Consider the following 8,433-nt stretch of genomic DNA (forward strand, 5'->3'; position numbering starts at 1 on the left):
GACGATAGGAGGCGAGATGGGTTGGAGGTCTCTGGGGTGTCAATGTGTGTGTGTGTGTGTGTGTGTGTGATCGCCCTCCCGTCGAGCCGTCCCGACGCTGACGTTCCGGACCCACCCGACCCAACCGCGCCGGATGCGTTCGGGAGGCTCCCCCCGGAAGAGGAGCCGACTTCTCTGGATCCTTCCCTCTCGTAGTTAGACTTTGGAGTGATCTGTGTAAGCATGGTCGGTCAACGAGAGCCCGGCGCTGATCTTTGCAACACCGATTTACTGGCGGGTAGAAAAAGATGTGTCAAAAAAAAAAACGGTCGTCGAAAGACAGTTTAACACCCGGGGAAGAGTGCCGAAGTTAAACGGATTATATTGCGCCGTTTGGCAAGCAAGGTTGCGCCATCCGGTGTCCTTGGTCCGTTCCTCCAGCTGGACTGGAGGAGCGTGGACGACCCGCACCTGGATGTTCCAACATGGGGACGCTGGGGGTTCGTCGAGGCGGCAGGTGACGACGAGTGAGTTTTGGCGTTTGATTCAGAGGCCCCTTCGGCCCCTTCGGCCCCTTCGGCCCCTTCGGCCCCTTCGGCCCATTTCCTCGCTGGAAACAGAAGCCGGTACAGATAGAGGGCGTGCCTCCAACAGAAACCCAACGCTAACCAATTCTCGAGCCCCCGTGTCGGTGCAAGGCCCCCTCAGAGTTCAAGCACGAGTCCCAGACATATTATTTATAGCGGAGGTGCAGACAAATTCTCATTTGATTCGAGCGAGCCCCCCACCCACCCCGCCTCCTCACCTCACCCTGACATAAAGAATCCTTTTGCAATTTGTGCAAATCAACTCTATATATTGTTTGGCAGCTGCCTCGCGTGCGGAGTCTTATGACTGACTGGAAAGGTCCAAGCGCGCGAGAAGGAGACGCGCGCCACGGTCCAACGAAACCGCTGATTTCCTCCGTCGCGGGAGCCCCAGTCCCCGTCTGCCCGGCCCTCGAACCGGCAGCTCGGCGAGCGGAACCCCCCACGCCTCCCCCCCCACACACCCCCACCCCCCGGCCCATACCGCAGGTAAGGAGCGAGCCCGGCGGCGCAAGTAAATCAGTCTCCCTGGGGCTCCCGGGAGAGGGGGAAGCATAGCTCATCTTTAGAACGAAGGGAGATCACTTTGGATGTTGTTGTTTTCACAGGGCTGGATTTACAAGCTCGGCCTCTGGCCTCCAGGTGTTTTATTTGGAATGAGGGGGGGTGGGGGGGAGCCGTCTAAATTAGGCGGCGCTGAGAATTCGAGCAGCCGCAGCGGGGCGTGGGGGGAGGCTGGAGGGTCGACCACAATGGATGAGAGAATGTAATGCCAGATACATTTTGCTTGTGTGTTTGCGTGTGCGTGTGTGTGTGTGTGTGTAGAAGGGGGGAGAAACCCTGGCTGTTTGCAGGAGGCAAAAAAAGCAACCCCACCACCAAAAATCAAGCGGAATAGTAGACCGAAACGAAATAGGAAAAGGGAGAGCGGGATGAATGAGGGCCTTAATACGTCGAACACGGGGTCTCATTAGAGGGCCTAATTGCTGTTTGTTAGAGAGGACTTTAAATGAAACAGTCTGCTCGCTCCCCGGCTCTTTTACGAGAAGTAAAACAAACGCTCTGCGGTCAGCACCTGCTCGCTCTTAGATGCCCTCGGACTTAAAGGGGGGGGAAAAAAAAAGAAGGGAATACGGCATAATAAACAAAGCCGCTGTGCTCCCGACGCTCGAGTTGAGCTGTTGATTAGGCCGCGTCGAGGAGCCCCCCCGAAACACGGCCGCGATGATCGCACCCCGACCTCACGAAACATCCCATTAACGCTCCGGTTAAACACACGCCAGGGAGCCTGCGTGCACGGTTCCTCTTTCCGAAGGCGGATTAAGACCATATCTGCTGCCATTTTTATTTTTATTTTTTCACTTCAGGAACATATTCGCAAAGGGCTCTATTGTTATTCCAGGATATATCCAGAGTGCAGTTTGGTAGCTGTGTAGCCGTGTGGTTTGAACAGCGTTGGTAAGAGGCGGGCGGTGGAGGGGTTTGGGGGACGAAAGCGAAATCGTATATGAATTTTTTTTAAAACAGAAAGCCAGTTAAAAAGAAAAAGAATAAGGAAAAAAAGAAAACCTAACATAGAACCCGTGACCACAGCTCCTCGTTGTAAAAGGGGTTTTCAACCTTTTTCAGCCCATGACCCTATTTTTAAAGCCCAAATTTCTTATGACAATAGTAATTAGCGAGTGTGACGGATTTAAATTTCATTTGTTTTTTGTTTATAATTATTATTTAAATTTCAATTTTTTTTTACATGTGCTGTGCTGTTCACATATAAGAACAGTGCCGATAATATATATATATATATATATATATATATAGGGAGCAAAATATATAAGCAAAAAAAGAAAACATTTCCATACCAATATAAATTTTGGAGCCAGAACCACTCATTTCATGACTTAGAAATGATATTTAGGCCTGTCAGCAGCAGACTGAGGCCGAATAAGAATCTTTCTAACTGTACTTTCAAAACTGGCATTACTGGAAAAAGTGCAGCGCTCCAAGTGGATTATATAGAAATGATGATGGATTTCAAACCTATTTTTAAAACTACGTTTCATAATGAAGAAAATATACCAAATATCATCGTCAATATGTTCGAGAATGTCCCGCGATCCTGAGTGCATATCAAGTGACCCCACGTGGGGCCGCGACCCCGAGGCTGAGAACGTCTGCTCGTAAAAGATATACCTCTCCCCCCACAACCCTCCTATATTTTTGGACGTACGCTCGAGGGGTAAAACACTGTCACGGGAAATTCCACACGAGCGACGAACGTGACAGGCTTTATTTCAGGGAACGCTGATGACTCTCCTTTCCTCCAGGGGATACAATTGTCTCGGCGAGAACCTCCCCGCGCCTCGCAGACATCTCTGTCTGGATGAAGGAACGCCACTTCCAGCTGAAGCTCCCCGAGACAGAACTCCTCATCAGCCCCGTAAGTCCAACCGTTCAACACCACATAAATGTTCGGCTCGGGCTCGTCATCATTAATACCATCCAAGTCTGCTGGAAGTCTTTGGGGGTAGTGATTGACGACCGGCTAACTTTTTTCTCTGAACAAATTTCCTCCGTCTCCCGGGTTCCCGCCGACTCGCTCCGGACCACGTCGGGAAGATCAGACGGTCGCTGTCGGAGGCGCTCGGCACGCAGCTTCTCGTCCAGGCGCTTGTCATCTCGGGGCTAGACGGCTGCGACGCTCCACTGGCCGCTCCACCGGCGCGTTAAACCCTCTGCAGATGATTCAGGAGGCGGCAGCGCGCCTGTTTTTTCCCCAGCCAGCCCGGGCGTGCGCACGTCACACCTCCGCCACCGGCTCCCTGCGGCCTCCGGGGCAGCCGCCGGGGTCCGTGGCATCCGGCCACACGGCCCAAACCCCGCCCTCTGAGGTCTGCAAGGGAGCGGTGGCCGGTGGCGTCGCCGCGTCCCAGCTCGTAGCGGGTACCCAGCTCGGCAGAGACACTCACCACCTTCAAGAAACACTCGCTCTTTCGGGAACACCTGTATCCATCCGAATCGCCCGATCCTAACTTAGCTAGGACTGAATAGTCTTTTTTTTTTGTTCACCGACGACTGATCGATGACTAGTTTTAAGTTGTCGCATTGACATAACGCACGAGCAACATTTGAGTCGGTGACGCTGACCGTTTCTTTTGTGTTGACGTAATGCACCGGCGACACATGAGTTGACGATGATGTTGACAAATTTTAAGTGTCTGTTTTGACATGGTGCACTAACAGATGAGTGCTAATCATCATTGCACCCACAAAACAAAACAAAACAGAACAAATTACAAACGACAAAACACTGTTTTTTATATTCTGATTCCTTAGAGTCATCTTACACTTGTACCTGGTTGAATTTAGAAACGGGAGATCGTGCACCTAAATTTGAGGTTGCTCCAGTGGTTGCTGTACCCTTTGATTGTTTCTAGCCTCTCATCATGTCACGACTGATCAACGAATAAATGTAAACCGAAGTAATAACGCTATCTTGTTTTAGACACTATCTTTTCAGGCAGTAGACAACGGTGAGTGCCTTTGGATATCGTAATTAATTTCCTGCTCTACCGACTGTTTGAATAGGCACCGGTACAACTTATGGGAAAGCCTTCACTCTGCAAAGAGCGATAACTAAGGAAGAGACGGCGGAGCCAAAGAAAACTGCGCTCCTTTTTTTTGATCCCATTCTTCACACAAAGCCAAACTTCAAGAGCACGTCGGAGTGAAAAGGCAATTGCGCGATGAAATTCATAAATCACGTCGCGGTAGACAATCCTGCGCCGTTAATCTGGGCGTTCTATTTTGCCAATGAACGACCCGCCGTGCGCCAAGTTCCCCGGCTGGATCATCTCGAGGGAGGCTAAATAGGAAATTTTCATTACAGCCTAATGGGAGTTAAGGCTGAACGGGCCGCCGTATATATTCTAAATCGGCTTCGGCAAACAGAACCCGATACCGTTGAAAATTGTTGTTTTTTTTCGCGAACAATGAACATCACAAGAAGCTTGAGCTTCTTAAGGATGTCAACCTGCAATTGTGGCTTCCAAATACCCTGTGTGTATTTCAAGTTGCAAATACTGGTTGCCAATGCTTTCTTTGGAACGCACGGAGCGCTTGTCAATTCAGACAAAAAAAATAAAAATAAAAAGGAGATTCCCGGCCAGAAGGATTTATGGGAAAGCTAATGACAGAGCCTGTATCAACATGCGTCGAAGCGCTTCTTGTTTATTTTGGTGACACTTTGGCGACCGTCTCTACATCGTCGGTAGGCATTTTACAGGAAATTTTCATCAAATCCCAAAAAAGCTGAACAAGCAAATGTAACCAAAAAAAACATGTGTTTTAAGAAAATCATACACTTGGACACACCGTATAATTAGAATTTCTAAATAAAGGTATGCAACGGGACATTAGCTGTCCAGGGAAAGGTATTCCGCTTTGCCAAATATTTCTATTTGTCTTGTTTGAATTAGAGACCTGTCTCGCGACAAGGCCAAACCCGTTTTTGTCGCCGCGATCCTTCCACTAGCTATTTAGAGCGACAGGACCAGATATAAACACACCCTGATAATCTGCAGACATCAACCCCGCGACCCCGGGTTTCGAGCCCGGACATCGAGCACGGCTGTCCAGGGGGCGTTGAGGTCCTGCGAGGACCCTGCGAACGATGACTTTAATCGCGCGGGCGCTATTTTTCAGGTTAAAACGTGCACCGCGGCGTCATATCTGTTTGTTTTTTTTGGGTTGACTTGCGGGGGTCAAAGTGGTCCCACCTCGACCGAGATGAACCTCTTCTACTCGGCGGACCGGCCGAATGGCGACGTTAGACCTACCACCCCCCACACGCACACGCACGTGCGCACACACACACACACACACACACACACACACACACACACACACACACACACACACACACGCACGCACGCACCCCGCCCACCCTGTCTCCAACAGTTCAGTTGTTATTTTGGATCTGAGGTCTGAGGAGCTTGTCGCCCGTTTGTTTCAACCCCTAAATCGCTGAAAACCAGGCCGAGGAAAACCAAAATACGATTTGAATTATGTATTACAACCTCTTCAGGGATACATGTATACATGACCTGTGTGTGTGTGTGTGTGTGTGTGTGAGAGCTGAGGAGACGGCGCTGGAGATAGATGTTGAGTGAGTGGCTGAGACCAACAAAGTGGTGACAGGGAGGGAGGCGGAGGAAAAAGGGTGAAGCGGGGGGAAAAGTGAGATTAGACCGTGATGGAGATGGAGGGAGCGGGTCAGCCAAGGTGTGGGAGGTGTGAGGGAGAGAGAGAGCGCGAGCGCGAGAGAGACCGCTTGGAAATATTGACTCGTTGTATGGCAACAGCTGCGCGAGAATACATGCCTTCACTGCAAACAGACAAATGTAATTTGGAAAGGACTCCGCCACTGTTGTTTTTCCCAGATTCCTTCACTCTCTATAGCTCTGGCTTTCCTCTCCATGTATGACGTTTTTCTTTTGTTTTACACGAGTACAACACGTATGACATACATTTATTTGAATTGATAAATATTCATTAATTTTTTTAATAATTTTTATACATATTTTAACTTGTATATAAAACTTATATTTTTGTTAAAAAAATCTGTTCCTTATTTTAAATTTTAATCCATAACTCATATAAGTATAATATACATTTATTAGTTTTTATTTAAATATATATATATATATATATATACACACACAAAGCTATGTCTTGCATTTATATAATTGTTTATTAGCGGGGATTTATATATTTTATTATATTGCTTTAATATCTTTTTAATATTTGCCTTTTTTTATCCTTTAAAACTGCATGCAAGCTATTCATCTATGTCAGATTTTCACACCACTAAATAAAATAATACATGTCAAGTTTCTTCTATGAGCATTGAAGTGTGACCAGATATCGGACATGGATTCATGCCATTGTTAAGAATCCAGCTGGGTTATAGAATTAAATCATGCAGTCTAGCTCCAGTCTTGACACTACTTCTATATCGATCCAGTCTTCTCAGACATTCTTAAACCTTTATTATGTGTGAACAATTGGCAAGGACATTTTATTTTAGCACAACATTAATATCCCAGGAGATTAATTGCATATACATTTAGCAGACTGGGCAGATATTGATCCCTTAAAACCAGTGACCAAAAGCCAGAAAACCTTTGTGTTTTCTGCACTCTGGGAGTATCGCATGGGCCTCTTTGAGTTTTTTAAAGCGTTTTGAAACTCATTTTTCCAAAACTCGTCGACCAGCCAAAAGGGGGAAAGTGGTCGCGGTTCCAACCCTAACAGTGTAGTCTAATCACAAAGCACCGAGGGCTCCGTCTGCAGACTTGTGCGCTCGCTCCTCAGCTCCAGAGAGGAAGCAAGGTCTCCGCTGCCAGGCCAGGAACCAGCCTCTCCGGGGACCCGCGGGGCAGCCCGTGCGTCGGGGAATCAGGCCTTGGACGCGGGGCATTCCCTCTTCCAGACGGGTTCAGTAAAGGGAAGAGTGGGTTTCTTCCGCTCCCCTCGCCCTTGTGGCTGGCTGTTGACCAGCCCCTGTGGAGGATCACTCTTTAAGCACTGTTGTCCGTGGCCAAAAATACTTAAGGACTCCCAAGGAATCCCCGCCCATCAACACCTGCTTCAGTCCGGAGAAAATCTCCCATCAACCACCCCAAGCCCCCGTCTCTTGACTAACAAGGACTCCTCGTGACTATTTATTTGTTGGGCAAAAAGTGTCGCCTTTGAAACATTTTACAGTCTTTTCCTTCGCCCCGCGCCGTACCGCCTCCCTATGTCAAAACCCCCGTGTCTTTCGAAACACCTCAAGAGTTCCGAAGGCTGTCGCACTTTGGTGTAAAACTAACTGTTATGAGTTGGCAAAGGTGAGGCACTTTACGGTTTGTTTGCGTTAGGGCCCGGCCTCGCGGCTCCCCTCATGTGGGTCGTGAACACTTCTGACAGTTTAACGTGCGCTGTGGAACGGACTTTTTTTTAATTTTTTTTTTTTTTTTTAAATGCCGTCCCCTTTTCTTTTCCGTCGCGCAGCTTTGTCCCACGTCTGCTCCACACATACGCCGTTGTGTCCGCGCCGGTGCCCGTGCGTCTTTATTGGACATTACATCACCTTGTAAAGGGACGTGACCCATTACTGACTGTATCGCTGCTGCTGTTTTTCTTTCCCCCCCCCCCCTTGCTCGCACTCCCTCTCTAGTCTTACTTTTTTTGTTTCATACGTGTCGATCCGGAGAGTTCCCGTCCCTGGCCAGGCCCGGCAGATGAGCCAGCGCGTCCGGACGGGCGGCCAATTGTCTGATTGGAAAGATTGCGTGTCAGGCCACCCTGCCCCGCGCGGAGGGGGAATGGCAACCTGTCAAAACAAGGCTCGAGTGTGTAACATCAATGGGCCTGATGTGGTCTGTCGGGGTTCTGGGAAAAAGCTAAGAGATACATCTGCGATTGTCATGATCGGGACGAGCCCCGTGCTCTGTATATACAGATAGCGTTTCCTCACCCGTCACCGTGGCTCCCCGGAACACGGCCGTGACAAGTAGAAGCCTGAATGCCTTTTACAAGACCTTGGTGTGTCAGGAAACGTACATCGTGAAAATTCCGCTCGTAGGAATTCAACCTGCGCATAGGAATTCTATCAATCTACAGTTTTGCAGTCTTGCATGTGAACGAGGTTAAAGAGAACGTCATCTCCATGGTTAAGGTTTGGGCTGTGATCCCTTGTTAAACTCTATGATATTTAGATGTACCAAACCCAGAAACTGAGACAGGTTCCATTTGCCTCCATATGCTTACGTTGTTACAAAATCTAACACCTCAGAAAAGCAATATGAGAGTTTAATTGTAATGT

Source organism: Zeus faber (genome assembly GCF_960531495.2).
Source record: "Zeus faber genome assembly, chromosome: 19".
In the NCBI taxonomy this organism is placed as follows: Eukaryota; Metazoa; Chordata; class Actinopteri; order Zeiformes; family Zeidae; genus Zeus; species Zeus faber.